The sequence below is a fragment of the Podarcis erhardii genome, assembly GCF_964252035.2.
Source record: "Podarcis erhardii genome assembly, chromosome: 8".
Lineage (NCBI taxonomy): Eukaryota > Metazoa > Chordata > Lepidosauria > Squamata > Lacertidae > Podarcis > Podarcis erhardii.
In genome coordinates this window covers 53,081,135-53,102,680 of record NC_138499.1, presented here as the reverse complement: position 1 = coordinate 53,102,680, position 21,546 = coordinate 53,081,135, and positions in this window count along the sequence as shown.

Genomic DNA, 21,546 nt, shown 5'->3' with positions numbered 1-21,546 from the left:
AGATGTTTTGGGACTACAACTCTAACAGGACCAGTGGTCAGGGATGATGGGAGTTGTAGTCCTCAAAAATCTGGAGGGCCAAGTTTGCCTATGCCTGGACTACATCATCCTTGACCTTAGAGGCTACCATTTTGCCTAATTCTGACCTACTTGGATGACTTGTATTTTGATTGCAATCTATCCTTATACCAGAAAAAACCATGCTATCAAACAAATACTGAACCTACTCATTCCCTTAGGATGAGGATCTGAGTAATTGTGTATTCAGAACTATATAGGTAGGGATTTACAATGGCATAATTAGTGTTCTGCTGCCATGATAGTCATTGTGGAGCAGGATGGGACTGACCTCAGAGGTTTGGCACATTGAATGCCCTGTGATCCATGGGCATATGCTCAAACAGCTGACGGCAAGACAGGCAAAAGTGCAGCAACTCCAGCTTTATTGGGTTGTGGACCTACAGCAGCTACTGACCCAAGCCCCAATCTCACACTCCAAACAATACAGCCCCTATTTCCCACAAGCTATAAGAACAAAAGCAAACATCCCCAGTTAGTTTTGCCTCACCTTTCTCTGTGCCTGGGTCCTCTCCAGTGACGTCAGCTGTAGACAACAGGAGTTCAGTCCCGGTCCTAATAATATTGGTCAGTCTGTGACAGGATCTTTCCTGATGTGGCACCTTAGGTCTCCTTCCCCAGAAAAAGAGGTGCAGTGGTTCTCTTGCTGACCACTTCTCATGACACCTTAGGACAGTGATGGCAAATACTTGGCCCTCCAGCTGTTTTGGGACTACACCATCATCCCTGACCACTGGTCCTGTTAGCTAGGGATGATGGGAGTTGTAGTCCCAAAACAGCTGGAGGGCCAAATTTGGCCATCACTGCCCTTAGGGTGCTGCCCACTGGCCCAGTCTCATACGGTCCTCCACCAAGAACACTGCACTGGTAGGGAAAGCCTATTCACAGCCATAGCCCCAGCTCCCAGTTGGCTGGGGAAAAAATGTAGTGGAGCCAAGAGATGGTGGTCCCTCAAGTCTCTGCTCCTCTTACCTTTCCCAGACAGTGGGTCTCCTGTTTCCTAATTGCTCTCATGAGCTTCAAGAGCCCTTTAGTAGGTATTGGTATAAGCAGCTGCTTCCAAGCTTGCCCAATGCTTGGCTTGGAATGCTGATTTGCAGCAGCTGCAGCTCCTGTGCAGGTGGACTGGGGCTTTTTTGAATGGATAGTCACGGTAGAAGCCATTGTGCCTGAGGTGAGCCCCTGCAGATCGTCATATGGATGCTATGTGCCAAAATGAGGACCACAGTGTGTCTGTCTCTGTGGGATTTTAACACCTTGCTCTTCTATAATGGCATGCATGTTGCCACTATATATTTATGAACAATAATATTGCTGCTGGGCAATCTCTTCAGCCAATGGTCACTGCAAGAGCTGTCAGCATTTTTCCTTTGCAAGTGCTTGCTCAATGTTCTCTTATTGATTTAACAAGCAGAGCATATGCTGTGCATTACTTGTTTCTCTGCTACTTTGTGAGGATAATTTGAGGTTAATAGAATCTCCAAATAAGTACTAGCTCAGTCTCTCTTCAGATAAATAACTACTTAAGCCACAGATTATTTGATTTTCCTAGCATTTTCTCTCTCTTTAAACTCAAGGAAAAGAATTGGAGTCTCTTATGAATCTGAACACCTATTTCATATAGGGCAGATTGGCTGCATAATGAAATATGGCATGGTGACTCAGTGTGAGAGCCAAGAGACCCTCAGCTGAAACTCAGTTCATCCACAAAGGGACCAATGCTGTGGCAAGATCTGCATCTTAAGATTCAGCAGATCTGCAGCTGAACTGGTTGATCCCTGTCTGATCTGGGCTCAGCTGGTGTTAAGTGCCCAACCCCAGCTGAGCCAAAGATATTCTGGCATGATTTGCTCATCCTGGCTCAGCTCTCTTCTGGGGACTGTAAACAAATATTGCCTTCCTCAACCAAGAAGCAGCAGGCCAGATAGGAGCAGAGTTCGGCTCACTCATATATGCACAGGAAAGGAAAAGCTTGCAAGTTATCCCTGCCTCAGCCGACTTACCACCACTACCATTCATCAGCTGGCAGGTCTTGCTAGATATCACCTGGTTTAATTTAATAAAGTGTATTCATTCTATTCTATTTCATTTTACTTTATTTATTAATCACTCCCCATGAAACATCCCAAAGCAGTTAGCAAGAAATACGACAAAACAAAGAAACAAACAAATCTCAAATTCATTACAGACACAGGGTGGTCATGGCCCTGGCTAAGAACATAAGAACAGCCTTGCCAAAGGCCCATCAAGTCCAGCTTCCTGTATATTCCAGTGGCCAGTCAGATGCCCATGGGAAGCCCACAAGGAGGTGCTGAAATCTGTTGCCCTAGTTTGTGTCTCACCTCTTTATTTCCAATTGTGGACATACAGCAATGTTCTTTCAAGGCATGACAAAACAGATAATCAATGCAAGTAAATGCTAAAACTTGTTTGTAGCACTGCACTTACAGGGACACACCAGGATCTCTTTTGCCAATCAAGTGTTAAGTCAAGTTATTCCTATAACAATGACAAATTTCTCCTGTCGAGGCAACATTTCTCCCTAGGTTGCCTTGATGTTGGCTTGACAGGAGAACCTCAGTTGTGGGCATCTGAGGAAAGTTGTCAGCAACTGAAATGCACTAGGCATTTTATTGTTTTATTAGGGCTATCATTATTTGATCAAGGCTTTCTTCTTCTCAGTAGCATCTTGAAACTTTACATCCTCCTGGGTTTCCTTCATGTATCAGGAGGAAATAGGTAAGGACCACAAAGAATTATCAACAGGGAGAAAGGACTCCATGCACAGCCCAAGGATGAAATATTGACCATCCTACAAGAGTCATTTCCTGCTACCTTTTCTAGGCATTAACAGAAATCTAGGGCCAGGGCCTACAAGGTGGCAAACTAATCCCAATTGTTCAATTATAAGAACATAATAAGAGTCCTGCTGAATCAGGCCAAAGACTCATCTAGTCCAACACTCTGTTCCCACAGCAGCTCACCAGATATCTGCAAGAAAAACCTCAGTGCTGTAATACTCCTCTCCACTTGCAATTTCCAGCAACTGGTATTCAGAGGCATACTAATACCTCTGACAGCGTATGTATACCATAGCCACAGTGCCTGGTAGTCATTAATATAGCCTTATCTCCTGGAATGTGTTTAATCCTCTTCTAAAGTCATCTAGGTTGCTGCCCATCACTACCTATCGTGGGAGCCATTTCCATAGCTTAACTATGCTATGCATGGATTAATACTTCCTTTTCTCCATATTGGATCTTCAAACATCCAGATTACACTGGATGCTCCCGAATTCTAATATTATGAGAGGGAGAGAAAAATTGCCTTTCTGTCTGCTTTCTCCACTCCTCTTACTCATAAAAACATAGGAAGCATCCTTATACTGTGTCAGGTCATTGGTTTATCTAGCTCAGTATTGCCTACAATGACTAGCAACAACTCTCCAAGATGTCAGAAAGAGATCTCTCCCAGTCCTACTTGGAGATGCCCAGGATTGAGCCTGGGACCTTCTGCATGCAAAACAGATGCTCCACGACTGAGTTATGGCCCTTCCCCATCTTTTCTCTAAACTGAAAAGCCCCAAATGTTATAGCCTTTCCATATACAGGAGTTGGTCTATGCCCTTCATCAATTTGGTTGCCCTTATTTCAGGCGCTGAAGGTCAGTATTAACTAGGGAGCCCTAACAATGGCACTGCCTAAGGCAATGCATTGTTTTCTTGCAGAAACTTGACAGAGCTGCACATGCATTAAACTTTGAATGTTAAAAGAGCTGTGTTGGAGGGGGCCACACAGAGATCAACATGAACACGAACTGGCAGCAAATCAAGTTCTGAAGGTCTCTTTCACACTTTCACAACTCACACAGGCCAAAGACTCTCCCATAGGATTGACTGACTTTAATCCAACCTGATTACTATACTTTTAATTGGAGCATTAATTAGCATTCACTTTTCTTCACTCTCTCTCATTCCTGAGTATATATCTAGAGAAAAACAACTGCGGCAATGTAGTGGGTTTGCTTCTCACAGCTCATTGAACCTCCTCCCACTGACATGTATATTATGCCATAGAAAAATAATGATGGCAGTTATAGGATATGAGACTAAAATATATACCTTGCAGCTCATTCAGATGACCTGCATTTTGAAAGGGAGTCCTTGTGTACAAGGACATTTGCTTCATACTATTATGCAAAATAAACAAACACAGCCAAGAGCAAAGATTTATAGTAGCAGACTTTGTTACTGCTTCATTTGTCCCCGTGCAAAATTCTTTATACAAAGAAAACACTTTTAATATGACTATTACTTGTACTACAGGGGTGTGTGTGTGTGTGTGTGTGTGTGTGTGTGTGTGTAATGGTATATATAAGCCAATTTCTGACATCCTGTCTGATGACTCTGTTGTTATGAGAAGTTATGGGGATGCAAACCTTACCCCCATTTCATTTTCTAGAGAAGGAAACCACTGTTGTGCTGAAGTTCTGGTTGCAAGCTTCCCATGGACATTGTCACCATTGTGAGAACTGAATTCTGGACTAGATGTACCTTTGGCATAACCTAGCAGGGCTCTTATGTTCTTATGAGCTTACTGAAGGTTTATTAGTATTTTTGCAATATGAGTGTTTATAAACAGATGCACAATTTGTGCATAGGTGGAGCACAGACCGAACACCTCAAACACACAGCTTAAGTCCCCTGCTCCAACATCAGATGTATAACAAGTAGCCAGCCCTCAAACTTTAGAGTATTAGAGACCCCTAATTTGGCTCTCAGATTTTGACACATGAAACTACATTCTGTCTTATGTTTCTTCCCTAAACACATAGATTATGTCATCCTTCAGTGAGGTGGGGGAGAAGTATTCATTTTTCAAGAATTTCCTAGTCATTAAGAAGCCCAGTTATTGAGAGTGATCAGCAAAGCACCCTAGGAAAATGAGGGTACTAGGCTACTTTGCTAGGACAATAGGACTATTGATATAGCATTCAACCCATCCACTCCAATGAGTCCCATTAAGTTATATAGGACAACGTGTACTAGAGGGTATTTATTCGATTTTCATGACATTTCCTGAACTGCTGATTTCCGCATTATATTTGAGCTTTCACAGCCACTTCCATAACTGTAGTGGAATATATTGGAACTACAGTGGAATATAGCACAAGTTTAGCACTCATTTCCATATTTTCAAATGGATTTTTTTTCCCTGGAAGGGGACAAGTTCAGCTTTGCTTCCTTGTACAGACATACAAGCACATTCAATGTGTGACTTCCTTTACTTTATCCACCTCAGGAACGCTTGTGTTGTGTTTGGTAATGATACATCAAATGATACATACAGCCAAAACTATGGAGAAATAAACACAGACAACTTCCTGAAATATATAATGGGTTTATTTAGAGACTACACACACACACACACACACACACACACACACACACACACAATGTTCAAAGACTATATGACAAAAAAATGGACATGCTATCCCAGATCACACCCTTATAGGGTGTAAATACAGTCCTAATGCCTCTATTTTCTATTATTCTATAAACCGCCATGGGAATCTTTCTGCATCAAAATGTGTAACAGAAATCAAATCAATGATTAAGGCTAACACCATATGCATGCTGACCTGAAAGCAAGTCCCATTGAACTTAGTGGGACTTCTTTTGGAGTAGATGCGCATAGGTTGAGTGTAAAAATGGCTGATAGTGAAACCAGGAACTTCAATCTCCCCTGAAAAGTCCGAATCAATAGAATTTTGTAACTTGGTTACACTTTGTGCATGAGATACTTCTGTAACATTTTCCTTTTCCCAAAGAAGGGCCTTTTCCTCTTCCCAATGTTGTTTTTCCCCACTTGCTTGTTTCAGGGGCTTTGCACTCCAAAGATTTGATGCAACATATTTTTTATTTTATCGCTGTTCCTATTCTATCTTAGAATGCTGGCATCATGTATTTGGCAAAGAAACAAAGGTGGGGGAAACATAGATCTTAAACTAGAAGGTGCTATATAAAAGCAATGATTAAATAAATGGCATCTGTCTTGCAAATGTTACACTGTTTGTATCAGCCAAAAAACCCAGAATGCATTCTAGGTCGGTCTCAAATATTGCACTGCGAGATGACAATTTTCTAAAATTCACAACAAGCTTCTTTCAACATTGTTAAAACTGCTCAAGAACAATGAAACTAAAGTGTCTCAGGTTCTTTGAATTTAACAGCAAAAAGTCCAGATTCGAATTTTGATTCAATTGAAGAATGTAAAAATGTACAGAACTTTGTTTAATCTGAAAAGTTATTCTGAGTACAACATTTGAGAAGCAGGGTTTGTGATGTTTTTGTAGGGAGCAGGAAAGTGATGCAAAGGAGAAAAGATTGTGATCATTGGGTCAAGGGACAATCAGTATATGAAGTCAAGGTAGGATTGTCATATTTCCCAGACATACCTGGAATACTGCAGCTGGAAGCAGTGTCTGGGTGGAAATCGGCTAAATGTCCGGGAAAATCCAGATGTATGGCAGCCCATGTTGACAGTGTCGTTATTGCTGATTTATCTTACAAATAGCTCAAAAAGACATTTTTTTGTGATTTTGCCTATGATAACACTAAATCAAGGCACTATGGGAAAGATATTTAGCAATCTTGCTTTTATGGGGAGGGGAATAGGTGTGAATTTCTGGTTCATGGTACATTCCCCTCCCCATAAAAGCAAGATTTTGTTGCATTGAACTTAGGAAACCCAGCCAGATGGTGGGGTATAAATTAGTTATTACTATTACTATTACTATTACTATTACTATTATTATTAAACTTAAATAGGTCATATACTTCTGTGCTTTCCTACCCTGGATAAGTTCAGAGTGTGTTGTGGGGAACCACTGCATCTAGCCCTAGATGGGGCAGGACAGGTGTATCGATACTATGTCACTATGTGCCAGGATGGGTGGAGTCATCCAGGCTATTTAAATCAGTTCCACTCCTGACTGGCACTCTTTGCTAGTCTGTATGGGTGGCCTACCACTCACTCACTTAATTGCTATGTAGGTAGTTCCAGTCCAGATTTTTCTGCCCATTGGAGATAAAGGGTTTTCTTTTGCTATTGCTCCTCCACAGCCTCACCTTAGGGAATAGAGTACAAGTGATAATAGCAAGGAGTGTGGGGAAGAACATTGGTGAGCATTCAGAGGTACTGAGATAGTGAAGGGTCATTCCCTAGACCAGAGGTGGGGGGACCCTTTTAAGTCTAATGAACTCATTCCCTTTTGGGCAACATTAGGGGAGTCACATGCCAGTGGTGGGTGGGGCCAGAAGCAAAAGTCGGTGGTGCAATGAATAATAATAAAGGATCTTCACTGGTTCCCAGTACATTTCTGATTACAATTCAAAGTGTTGGTACTGACCTTTAAAGCCTTAAATGGCCTCAGCCCAGTGTACCTGAAGGAGCATCTCCATTCCCATCATTCAGCCCAGACACTGAGGTCCACTTCTGAGGGCCTTCTGGTGGTTCCCTCAGTGTGAGAAGTGAAGTTGCATAGGGCCTTCTTGGCAGTGGCACCCTCCCTGTGGAAAGCCCTCCCATCAGATGTCAAGAAGAAACAACTTTTAGAAGACATCTGAAGGCTGCTCTCTATCAGGAAGTTTTTAATGTTTGTTGTTTTATTATGTTTTCATATCTTGCTGGAAGCTGCCCAGAGTGGCTGGGAAACCCAGCCAGATTGGCCGGGTAAAAAAAAAAAGTCGTCATCATCACCATCACCATCACTATCACCACCATCATCAGTGTCCTCCAGCTCAGGCCCTTTTTCAGTTGCAGCTGTCTTCTGTTCAGTTTCCCATATAGACTGAGGTTCTGCTCCACAGGAAGGTCAGAGGAAGGAGTCAGAATCACTCCTTCCAAAAGAATGGGAGGGGAAGATCTCCCACCTCAAACCCAGGTTTTGATGACCACCACATCCTCCTCCTCCTCCTCCTGTTTCATAGCTGCCAACCCAAGTTTTATCCCAACTGCTGTGGGGCTCATGACACACAATTTCACTCAGTGTGCTCCCCTGCAATTTCCAATGCTGGTTTCTAATACTGACTTTTGGAGCAAAAAAGAGCAAGTCTCCAAGTCTTTTGCAAGATGGTTTGTAGCCCTAACTCTGCACCAAAGCAGTGACAAGCCTTTGCTTATCCTTTAGTAACAATTTGCACTGCGCAATTCTTTTTCTTCAAACTGGTTTGCTTTCATGAGAGGCGAGGATAGGGAGATCAGGAATTACTCAGAGGCACATGCAGATGCTTAGCCTGTATTAGAGCATTTTAAGCACCAAGCTGTAAACTATCAAAACTGGAATTTCTAATGAGAAAGTGGCAAAGCTTTAACTAGAATTGCACCACCAACCAACGTTGCAATATTACAGTTTTATAGCGGAAATAAGATTGAGCAGCCATTTGTGGCTTGGACAATATCATAAAGTTTGTAATACCGTGAAATGAATTTTTGTTGGGCGTATGTCTGTGTGTGTGCGTGTGCACATTGAAAATATAGAGCACCTCAAAAGCCATTTGTAAAGTGGGCTGAAGTATTCATTTTACATGAATTTTAGCTATTTCAAAATCAAGAGTCTCATTTAACTTCTGCTTGTGCAATTAACCATTCATTCAATGTATGTTTTCCATGCAGCAGATAATTAACTTACAACTGCCAATCAAAAGAAGCAATAGAATTTGGGGCATTTCTTTATGTGCTAGTCTAATTAAGCTAACAAACATATGTAGCAGCTTTCTTTAAGAGTTCAGTGGGCTAAGGATGAATACTAGGGATGCATGAAGAAGCAATTATTTGTGAACTCTAATATGAACTGACCCAATTCGTACCTTTTTGGCAAGCATTTGGATTGGAACATTGTTACTATCCTTTGGATGTTGCACCTCTCTGAATTTTGCTCTGAAGTTCTCAGCTCATAAAATATCTTTAAAAACATGTGCCAGCTTTCATTTATTTTTGGTAGAATATTACGTACCAAATAGTATTTAAATATGAACTTTTGTGATGACTTTTGTTAAATGTAGATACACGCAGAAAGGGGATAGAACCAACTTAGACCTGAACACATGCAAAAGTGTCATTAACCAGAAATAGACTAGGTCAGAGGTTTTCAACCTTTTTGAGTCCATGGCTCCCTTAAACAACTGCATTATTTCTGTGGCACCCATGTGGGGCTCAAGAGCCCAGTTATGTCACCCCTTGCCTACAGACCTTGCAGCTTCTTACCCTTTTTTGAACATGTTCCGTCGTGGAGTGCTCCCTTAGCCTCCTCTCCTCTCCCCTCTCCTTTGGAGTTTTCTGGACAGCAACTGATGCTGCCCCTGGTCTCTGAGCTGCCCCCCCCCAAATATAGGTGCATCCTCATACTGCCCCACAGGGTCAGCATCCATGTTACTGTAGGGAGGGGCTTTCTAAGAAGGATTTTACTCACCTCCAGGTTGAATTAAGGCCTCTGAATGGATGAGTTTCTATTTGATCTATTTAGATCTGACATAAAATGTCCTTTGAACCTGGGTCCCCCCCCCCCAGATCTCTCTGCAGCTAGAGATCTATAACTTATAGATGTGAAGATCTATAATAAATGCTTTGTTAAGCCAGAGGGAGCTCCATGATCACTGCAGATGGTGACAGCAGTCACAAAATTAAAAGACGCCTGCTCCTTGGAAGAAAGGTGATGACAAACCTAGACAGCATCTTAAAAAGCAGAGACATCACCTTGCCAACAAAGGTCCGTATAGTTAAACCATGGTTTTCCCAGTAGTGATGTATGGAAGTGAGAGCTGGACCATAAAGAAGGCTGATCGCCAAATAATTGATGCTTTTGAATTATGGTGCTGGAGGAGACTCTTGAGAGTCCCATGGACTACAAGAAGATCAAACATATCCATTCTTAAGGAAATCAGCCCTGAGTGCTCACTGGAAGGACAGATTGTGAAGCTGAGGCTCCAATTCTTTGGCCACCTCATGAGAATAGAAGACTCCCTGGAAAAGACCATGATGATGGGAAAGACTGAGGGCACAAGGAGAAGGGGACAGCAAAGGACAAGATGGTTGGACAGTGTTCTTGAAGCTACCAGCATGAGTTTGATAAAACTGCGGGAGGCAGTGGAAGACAGGAGGGCCTGGCGTGCTCTGGTCCATGGGGTAATGAAGAGTTGGACATGATGGCTGGGAGTTTGTTAAGAGGGAGATAGTAAAAGCACAACTTCAGGCAATACCAATGAGACAGAAACATGGAAGGTGCCTAAAGAAGCCAGGGTGGCTATCTAAAGAACTTTTAACTGAGTTAAGATTAAAAAAGGATGTGTACAAAAAATGGAAAAGGGGGGAAACCACCAAAGAGGAATTCAAACAAATAGCCAGCACATGTAGAAACAAAGTCAGAAAAGCTAAAGCACAGAATGAACTCAGGCTTGCTAGAGAGGTTAAAAGCAACAAAAAAGGCTTTTATGGGTATGTTCGTAGCAAAAGATAGAACAAAGAAACAGTGGGGTTACTCAGAGGAGAAGATGGTGAAATGCAAACAGGGGACACAGAAAGGGCTGAACTCCTCAATGCCTTCTTTGCCTCAGTCTTCTCCGATAAAGAAAACAATGCCCGACCTGAAGAATTTGGAGCAAATGATTCAGCAGAGGAAACACAGCCCAGAATAACTAAGGAGATAGTACAAGAATACTTGGCTAGTTTAGATGTATTCAAGTCTCCAGGGCCAGATGAACTGCATCCAAGAGTATTAAAAGAAGTGGCAGATGTGATCTCAGAACCACTGGCAGTCATCTTTGAGAATTCCTGGAGAACAGGCAAAGTCCCGGCAGACTGGAGGAAGGCAAATGTTGTCCCTATTTTCAAAAAGGGGAAAAAAGAGGACCCAAATAATTACCGCCCAGTCAGTCTGACATCAATACCAGGGAAGATTCTGGAGCAGATCATTAAGCAAACAGTCTGTGAGCACCTAGAAAGGAATACTGTGATCACCAATAGTCAGCATGGATTTCTGAAAAATAAGTCATGTCAGACTAACCTGATCTTGTTTTTTGACAGAATTACAAGCCTGGTAGATGAAGGGAACGCAGTGGATGTAGCCTACCTTGATTTCAGCAAGGCATTTGACAAGGTGCCCCATGATATTCTTGTAAAGAAGCTGGTAAAATGCGGTCTTGACTATGCTACCACTCAGTGGATTTGTAACTGGCTGACTGACCGAACCCAAAGGGTGCTCATCAATGGTTCCTCTTCATCCTGGAGAAGAGTGACTAGTGGGGTGCCACAGGGTTCTGTCTTGGGCCCGTTCTGTCTTATTCAACATCTTTATCAACGACTTGGATGATGGACTCAAGGGCATCCTGATCAAATTTGCAGATGACACCAAACTGGGAGGGGTGGCTTACACCCCAGAGGACTTCAAAACGACCTTGACAGATTAGAGAACTGGGCCAAAACAAACAAGATGAATTTTAACAGGGAGAAATGTAAAGTATTGCACTTGGGCAAAAAAAATGAGAGGCACAAATACAAGATGCGTGACACCTGGCTTGAGAGCAGTACATGTGAAAAGGATCTAGGAGTCTTGGTTGACCACAAACTTGACATGAGCCAACAGTGTGACGCGGCAGCTAAAAAAGCCAATGCAATTCTGGGCTGCATCAATAGGAGTATAGCATCTAGATCAAGGGAAGTAATAGTGCCACTGTATTCTGCTCTGGTCAGACCTCACCTGGAGTACTGTGTCCAGTTCTGGGCACCATAGTTCAAGAAGGACACTGACAAACTGGAACGTGTCCAGAGGAGGGCAACCAAAATGGTCAAAGGCCTGGAAACGATGCCTTATGAGGAACGGCTAAGGGAGCTGGGCATGTTTAGCCTGGAGAAGAGGAGGTTAAGGGGTGATATGATAGCCATGTTCAAATATATAAAAGGATGTCACATAGAGGAGGGAGAAAGATTGTTTTCTGCTGCTCCAGAGAAGCGGACACGGAGCAATGGATCCAAACTACAAGAAAAAAGATTCCACCTAAACATTAGGAAGAACTTCCTGACAGTAAGAGCTGTTTGACAGTGGAATTTGCTGCCAAGGAGTGTGGTGGAGTCTCCTTCTTTGGAGGTCTTTAAGCAGAGGCTTGACAACCATATGTCAGGAGTGCTCTGATGGTGTTTCCTGCTTGGCAGGGGGTTGGACTCGATGGCCCTTGTGGTCTCTTCCAACTCTATGATTCTATGATTCTATGATTCTACGACTAAACAACAACAACAACAATCCAGAGGGATAGTGTGTTTACACCAGCCGGTGTGAGTCTCTGGGAGCACCCTGGATAAGAAGGGGATGCCTTTTCCAGAGCTGTGCAATGGGAGACGCTCGGTGGTCCAGGGCTTGCAGCTCGCCCCGGGAGCCATTTTCCACAATATGTCTATACAAAAGTTTATCTTTTGTGCCACCATCAGTAATCTATTTCTGATTTAGCATTTTTCTACTGATTGATATCAGTCAGTGACAAGGCAATTGCACCTAGAAGGGAGGCTCATTCATTTTCTTCACACCTGCTCTTCTTGTTTTGTGTGAAAATTGTATATATTCCAAAACTTTGTGAGGGGGTCTGAGAACAGTAGTTTATTGAAACTCTAATTGCAATCTAGATGGAAACAGCGCAGCATGAAGTGTAGGTGCATATGCATATTCATGTTCATTTTAGAATTCCAAACAAATCAAAATTTTGTGTTATAAACCATTCATTAACAGGCAGGGGAAGCTTTTGCATGGGTTTTCTGAGGGTTTTATTTAGCTTTGCAATTGGAATAGGATTTTGTTTTATGTAAACACATCATGAGTGATATCTCTGATTATGCAACACAGATGAAAGCTAAATACTGCACAAAATCAAAGCAGTGTCTCTCTGACCACATGAAGGCACAGAGGGATTATATATATAAAAAAAACAACCACACCACTTTGCTTTGAACAGCAAGATAAAACTATAATTTACAAGTGCAGTCCTTTAGCTAGTTAGTCTGACTATATTCAAACACTCTTAACTCAGCAGTCTAAACTGAATACAGACAGAAGTGGTCTTCAGGGGTTCTGTATACCGTATTTTTTGCCCTATAGGACGCACTTTTTCCCCTCCAAAAATGAAGGAGAAATCTGGGTGCATCCTATGGGGCAAATGCAGGCTTTCGCTGAAGCTTGGAGAGCGAGAGGGGTCAGTGCGTACTGACCCCTCTCGCTCTCCAGGCTTCAGGAAGACATCCGCAGCCTAGGCAGCCCTGCGGGAGTTCCCACAGGGATGTCTAGGCTACGGATAGCAGCCTGCTTCCCGGAGCGTCGGGCGCCCTGAAAGCAGAGCGCCCGGCACTTTGGGAACACATCCGCAGCCTAGGCAGCCCTGCGGGAGGTCCTGCAGGGCTGTCTAGGCTGCGGATAGCAGCCTGCTTCCCGGAGCATCGGGCGCCCGGAAAGCAGAGCGCCCGGCACTTCGGGAACACCTCCGCAGCCTAGGCAGCCCTGCGAAGTTCCCTGCAGGGCTCCCCACACTGCGGATAGCAGCCTGCTGCCCGGCGATTGAAGCACCCTGAAGCAGAGTGCCCCGCGCACCGGACAGACATCCGCAGCGTGGGGAGCCCTGCAGGAGTTCCCCGCAGGGCTCCACACGCTGCGGATAGCAGCCTGCGGCCCGGCGGGTGGGGTGCCCTGAAGCAGAGCACCCCTCACGCCGGGCATACATCTGCAGCGTGGGGAGCCCTGCAGGAGTTCCCCGCAGCGTGGGGAGCCCTGCAGGATTTCCCCACAGGGCTCCCCACGCTGCAGATAGCAGCCTGCCGCCCGGCGAGCGAGGCACCCTGAAGCAGAGCGTGCCGTGCGCCGGACAGACATCCACAGCGTGGGGAGCCCTGCAGGAGTTCCCCGCAGGGCTCCTCAGGCTGCAGATAGCAGCCTGCGGCCCGGCGGGTGGGGTGCCCTGAAGCAGAGCGCCCCTCGCACTGGGCAGACATCGGCCAGCCCCACAAGCTCGGGGGACAGCAGGGAGGCGCAGCGCCACCATCCCGCTGTTCCTCGACCTGGTTCGGTTTCCCCGACCTGCTTTGGGGGGGGGAGAAAGGGAATTTTTTCCCCTTTATTTCCCCCCCAAAAAACTAGGTGCGTCCTATGGGACGGAGCGTCCTGTGGGACGAAAAATACGGTACCTGGATAGCTATTTCCAGAATGGTGGTGATGGAGGATTTCTGTGCAGCTCAGTTACATCTATGGGTTGGGCTCCCATAGGTCTTGCTCTGTTTTGTTCAGCTGCTTAGGTCCTGTTTCTTATTCCACAGCTATTATATTTTCCACTGTGTCATATATTACAATATGATTTGTAATATTTTGTGTTTAAAATACATTGTTATCTGCCCTGGAAGCGGTATAGCTGAAATGTGGTTTATGAATAACAAAATAAAATAAATAAATAGTCTCCTATGCTATTTAAAATATACTAAGCATGAAAATGCTGAATAAAGTCATCTGGGGATTAAGTCCAGACAAAATGGAAGGAGTCCCTAGTTGGTGGTATTCAATTTGCTCCAGTCACTGTTGCATTCCCCCTAAAGAATTGGAGACACAAGAGGCCCCAGTGGTCTCACACATCTTTATCTTATTCTAGTTATACCAACCCTGACATTAGCTGGATGGTGATAGTTGTGCTTCAATTATCTGTGCCCTGGTAAACCTCTGGGTTACTTCAATGTGTTGTGTGCCTTTGAAAGCAGTCTGGACACTTCAGCTAGTACAAAATATGGTGGTAAGATTGTCAGCTGAGACTGTGTATTATGAATCTACTATGCCAATACGCTGTCATTTCCCCAGTCCTGACTGCCAGTCCTTTTCCAGGCCAAACTGAAAGTACTTGTATTGACCTTGATGGTTCTGACCTTGAAAGCTTTTCATGGTTTGGGATCATGGTACTCACAGATCATTGTCAAAAGCTTTTGGGGTACCTGGTTTTCTTTTTTGGAAACCACATGGTAAAGATTCAAATGACATTGTAAAAGCTTTTCTTTTGTTCAGCTTTACAGGGGGGATTCAGAAGACTGCTGCTTGATTCTACATTAAATTGAGTGTGCACAGGGAAGGTGGTCAACTGTAACATAACCACCTGGCTATGACATGAGAATGCTTGTTGCTGGATGACTTATGCAAATACAGGAAGCAAAGTAAACAAACGAATGTCAAAAGATTCACATTAATGACTTGTATCTGAGATAGGTTCACCCAGCAGGTACTTCAATGTATTTTGGCACTGGGCAAAAATACTTTTTGTTCTCCCAACTTTAAAAAAAATCTCTTACTTTTCCCTATATGGTCTAAATCCTTTGCTTTTCTCAACACACAAATGCACTTTTGATTTCTTTGCTTTTTAAGGTCATATCTTCTGCTTGATACAGTTTTAGTTGCCTTTTTAATTGTCTAATTCCTGCCTTCATGTGTGTGTGTGGGGGGGTGTACATTCTCTCTCACACACTTTCTTGCTACATATTCTTTTGTATGATGCCCAGAGACCATTTGTCATTGAGTCCCTAACAAATTTAGTAAATAAATAAGTGGGTGGATGGCTGGATATATTCCTCATTCATCCTCTCAGCAGTTCTGCATCCATCTTAAAATCAAAATTGGAGGTCAAAATGCAGTCTCAGAATTAGAGAAAAAAGACTAAAGAGATACTTCTATACATGCCTGCTCAGAAGTAATCCTCCCTGAGTTCAGTTGGACTTCCTCCCAGGCAATAGTGTCTAGGATTGTAGCCTAAGCCAGCTACCCACATTTCAACAAAAGTATAATTACGTTATTGTATTACTAAAAGTGTTCCTAAATGCAACAAAAGTACCTGAAATTCTCTCAGAACTGAATTTCTTTATTGACTTTATATAAGAGAGCATGGTTCAATGTGGAGGCTGCTTACCCAAAGTCATTTATCCAAAATTGGCATAATTGTACAAAATTGCTTGAAACAAACCAGGCAATGGAAGCAGTCATGTTGTCTTTGCAGGTGTGCTTGGCTGCTTTCCACACCCAGGAGTTTCAGAAATTTCTCAAAAGATAACAGAACAAAATATTTGGCAGTGGCAACTATGCCCCATGATTCAAAACAGCCTTGTTGGATTAGATTTCCTGGATTTGTTGTTTTGAGCCTGGGACTTTAATGAGGTAGATAATGACACAGTACTTCCTTTACAGCACCACCTATGCATATTTACCCAGAGGTAAGCCCTACTCATCCCAATGGGGCTTTCCTCCAGGTTAGCGAGTTTTACCACTACGAGCTTGTAGTTTTACCACTTGCTATATTCACATATATACAAATTAAAGGAAGATAAATATATCTCCATTAACTAATGACAAGGGGTGAGACACTCCTGACAAATGATTATTTAAGTGTGTGTTAAACAAGTATTTTGCTAACACAGTATTATAGCATATGACACCATTCTGATTTTATGGCCTCACAGGCATTACAAAAACAAAGTGAATGAAGTACTAGAATAAAATGTTTAGGTTCATTTTCATTAAATAGTCTTCCATTACAGAACAGGCTTTTCTTTCAAATTTATTGGTTAAATAGGTAAACATATTAATTTATCCAGCAATTAATCTAATGCTTTGAAATGCCATGGAACAATTGTCTATTTGGTATTCTTGTTGTAACTTTATTCTCTTAACAATTTTATAGAAAATAACATCTAGTCCAATCTATTATAGGATTCTATAATAATATTTTGCCAAGACCTTAAAATCTGAGAGAGCCAGAACACAGATTGAAGGTAAGGCTTTGAAAATGGATTGGGAAATCAAATTGTTCCAGCACCTTTGTGTCCATCTCTAGTCACTGCTGCTTTGATGGCAACTTATGTCATAGAATGATGACCCTGAAGAAGAATTTAAAAATCATCTGGTCCAAAAGGGTCCTGCAACAGAGAGATTTTTTGTGCTTTCTCTCATTTTGAACACAGTGTGAGTGACCCAGGGGATAAATCTGAGTTGGGCTGGTGGTGCCCACAGCCCTCAAAATTCCAAAGGTGTCCATGGACCCTAAATAAGGCTCTAGATGAAGAAGTGAGCCACGTCTCATCTAGTAATAGAAGCTGCTAGTCCATGCATAGACTTAGACCCTGGACAGCTGATGCCACTGGAGACTGTCAGTGTTCAGTTAGATCAGGAGTGGGGAACTTGCACCCCTCCAGATGTTGCTGGACTCCAGCTCCCATCAGCGCCAGCTGCATGGCCAGTGGTTGGGGGTGATGGGAGTTGCAGTCCAACAAAAAGTACCAGGCCACAAATTCCCCACCCCTGGGTTAGATGGACAGACAGTGTGACCTGGCACAAGGCTTCCATGTGTGTGTGTGCCATTGGAGCAATATGCTTCTCTAGAATTAGGGTATAATAAGAAAGACAGTTAAAGCTCTGGTTTTCCCAATAGTGATGTATGGAAGTGAGAGCTGGCCCATAAAGAAGGCTGATTGCTGAAGAATTGATGCTTTTGATGCTGGGGGAGACTCTTGAGAGTCCCATGGACTGCAAGAAGATCAAACATATCCATTCTGAAGGAAATCAGCCCTGAGTGCTCACTGGAAGGACAGATCCTCAAGCTGAGACTCCAATACTTTGGCCACCTCATGAGAAGAGAAGACTCCCTGGAAAAGACCCTGATGTTGGGAAAGATGGAGGGCACAAGGAGAAGGGGACGACAGAGGATGAGATGGTTGGACAGTGTTGTCGAAGCTACCAGCATGACTTTGACCAAATTGCAGGAGGCAGTGGAAGACAGGAGTGCCTGGCATGCTCTGGTCCATGGGGTCATGAAGAGTTGGACATGACTAAACAACAACAACAAGAAAGACAGTAGTTGTTTGGACAAGAAAGAGCTAAGAAGATTAAGAAAGAGAGAAATTGCAGACTTCTCTGGGGAACAACTGCAAAAGATACAAGTGGAATTGTTGTGAAAAATAGAGAAATTTCCCACTACTGTTGCTGTTTTAAGAGGAAGATAACTCACCTCGGTGTACAGGTAGCCTCAGTCCTACTTGGCCATCTAATCTCAGACTCATTTCAGGAAAACTCTCCCATTCCTCTTTTGGTGCTTGGATGTAAAATAATAATAATAATAAAATTAAGGGGGATTCGACCCAGCTAGTAATTCTTAAAAACACCATTCCTGCCACCTTTTGAAATGAATCCGGGGGAAAATATATATTGCTGTCACGGAATCTAAAAAGGTATTTATTTCCCCTTGCGAAAAGGACCATCTGATACCAAAGGTAATGTAGAACATATTTCATTGTGTACTCCCTGAAGAAATCTATTTAAAAGGTGAAAGGTAAGAAGAGCTAGAAATGTATGGGGATGGGAAATTGCTGGCTATGCATCTTAAATCCTAAAACCAGTTTCTGACAACTGAACATTATTTATCAGTTGCTCTTCCTTGCACTTTTCCATTTGTGGTGTGTGTGTGTGTTTAAAGCCCTCTAAAGGCTGCTTTCTTTCAGCAGGACTGAGAGTTGATTCTGACATTCATGAATGTGATACATTTCCCCACCTGATTGCACTAGCTCAACCTGCACTGGGCGTGAGTGGATGGGTATTGCTTCTTTGAAAGTACATCTGCATTAAATTTCCGCTGCACCTGGAAAATTTGTAGAGAAGTCTTTCCAAGTCTTTATACAGGATGCAGCAGAGCTATACATTAAATAAAAATAATAGGATGCTACTGCAAATAGGAGGCCATCCAAGGGCGTAGGAAAGGGGGCGGTGGGGATGGACCACCCTGGGTGCTCTCACTGAGGTGGGTGACATTCGGCACACTGCCCACAACTCCCAAGCCTACCCCGAGCTGTCGGGGTAAGGGGGGAGCTGATTTGCCGGCAGCATTCCCTCCTTCTCTCTTCGTTTTGACAGCTTGGGGGAGGCTTAGGAGCCATGGGCAGGCGCCGTGCCGAATGTTCGCCATGGGCGGCTTGCTCCACCCCTGTGAGTGGCTCACTCTGCCCTTTGCTGCAGGGCACGCATGCCACTCCAGGCACCTGGGCGGCTATCTCACACCTGGGCAGGCACTTTCCACATTATGCCCCCCTCAGGAGTGCACTGCCCTGGGCAGCATGGGCATATTGCTCCACCGCTAAGGACACCAGCAGGATACGATTTCTGCCCCTGACAGAAAAGGGCCACAATCAGTGGCAGACAGCATATTGGGGTGGTCCCAGTCAACTGACATCTGGTCAGTTACTCTGGTGCTACTTACCAGGAGGTAAAGGGAAAGGGCGAGGTGGCAGCAAGGTTCGTGTTGTGTGAATATATCAGTGGAACCAATCTGGCAATCCATGCCAACCTCAACTGATTCACCCTCCGGACTACTTCCGCTTTCCTTCTCCACAGCCTCAGGCTCCTCACCTACCAGGGCAGCTCCCAATGATGGCCCTACTTTGTTGATACTTCCTTCTCCCTCAGTGTCTAATGCTGCTAAGGCCTAGACTGCAACACTGGTAACAGGTGCGCTGTGGCAGCAGAGCATTCCTGGCTGTTTCTCTGTGGCTATTCTGGGCCTGCTGGTCAGTGCACTGCTTGCTCACTTGCCTGTCTACACTGTCTACCTGCTGTTCTTGTATCTCACGTTAGAGCTGGCATCCCACCTATCAGCAGCCACAAAAACAGCAGCATAATTATGGGTTGTTGTTTTTTCAAAAATAGTGTGTGTTTATGTATTTGTGTGTGTGTGTGTATACACACATTAAAAATGTACATTTGTTTCCAATGTATACTTGGAAAGGATGGAACACTTTGCATCTAAAAATAGTATGCACTGTGATTGTTATGGCTTAAAATACAGTGGTACCTCGCAAGACGAATGCCTCGTAAGACGAAAAACTCGCAAGACAAAAGAGTTTTTCGTTTTTTGAGTTGCTTCGCAAGACGAATTTCCCTATGGGCTTGCTTCGCAAGACGAAAACGTCTTGCAAGTTTGTTTCCTTTTTCTTAAAACCATGCATTCAGGGGGTGCAGTTGCGACTTGACTTCGAGGAGCAACTCATAGCACGCGGTGTGGTAGCCTTTTTTGAGGTTTTTGAAGACTTTGGTGATTTTTGAAGCTTTTCCAAAATCCGTGCTTCGCAAGACAAAAAAATCGCAAGACAAAAAAACTCGCAGTGACCAGAGGAGAGAGACAGTGGAAGAAGACTGGAAAAAATTCAAAATCTATCTTAAAAATTGTTGTAAAATTTCGGAATGTTAAGATGTCAAGGGATTGGATATAAAGAATTACAGCTGTAAAAATTGAAATTTAAAAAAACTTTAAAGAGAATTAAATATAAAAAGGGATGAAGGATTGCTAAAAAAAATTTAAAATAAGGATGCAGTGAAGGGGAGGTTTGGGGAAGTCGTGTTATGTTTGTCTGTTTTTTGTTTATGTTGTAAAATTAATAAAAATTATTTTAAAAAAAAAACTCGCAGAACGAATTAATTTCGTCTTGCGAGGTACCACTGTATGGTTTTCCCCCAGCCTCAGACTAAAGTGAGTCTTCCTGCAATATAAACAATCTCATATATGTTCACTGTAAAATGATTCCAACAACAAATCAGGCAGAGTATGGCAGGAAATTATAACGTCCCAAAATTTGCATATACTATTACCATTGTTTTATAAATCACCCTCAAACATATGGCAGCCTGTTTCAGTTCCTTGTTGACTAAAGAGATAAGAACAGGAAAGAAACAAATAATTGCTCATTCTTATAATTATCCTCAAGTAAAAAGAGACAGCTATCACCATAATTTAAAAAGCAATTTTGAAAGTTGTGTCCTAAACTAAGGCAAGCATATAAAAATTGTTATGTCCTAGCTAATTACTAATAGAATATCAGTTGTTCTTCAACAATTAAGTGATTATTTCTAAATGCATCTATATTTAAGACTTGTGTGGGGATGCAGTTCCAATCTGCTGTGTTTATGCAGTTGTTTTATGAAGTTATTTTGTTTTAATATACTGAACTTTTTTGTAGACGTAATCAGAAAAGGCATGTGGTAGGAACTGAATGTATTCAGAAGGCATAATAAAGTTGCACCATCATGTCTGAATTACCACAATTTGGTAAACAGAACATCACAACAAAAGAAGAGGCTGATGGATCAGGCCAATGGCCCATTTAGTCCAGCATTGTATTCTTACAGAAACTGACAAAACTTCGTCACTTTGCCCTACAAGGTCTTAGTGATCAGTGTCCCCTCATTCACTGTGCTTGGTAAAGCCTTTCATTGTCCATTCATCACTCTTTTCATTCAGGTGGGACAGCCCCAGGTACTTTTGCTATGCCAGAAATAAGGAGGGGGAAACAAATAAGTTAACAGCTTTAGCAAACTCTTTATCTAGCCAACATCCTCCTGGTTTTTATGTGGCCCCATGAATAGCAGATGCTT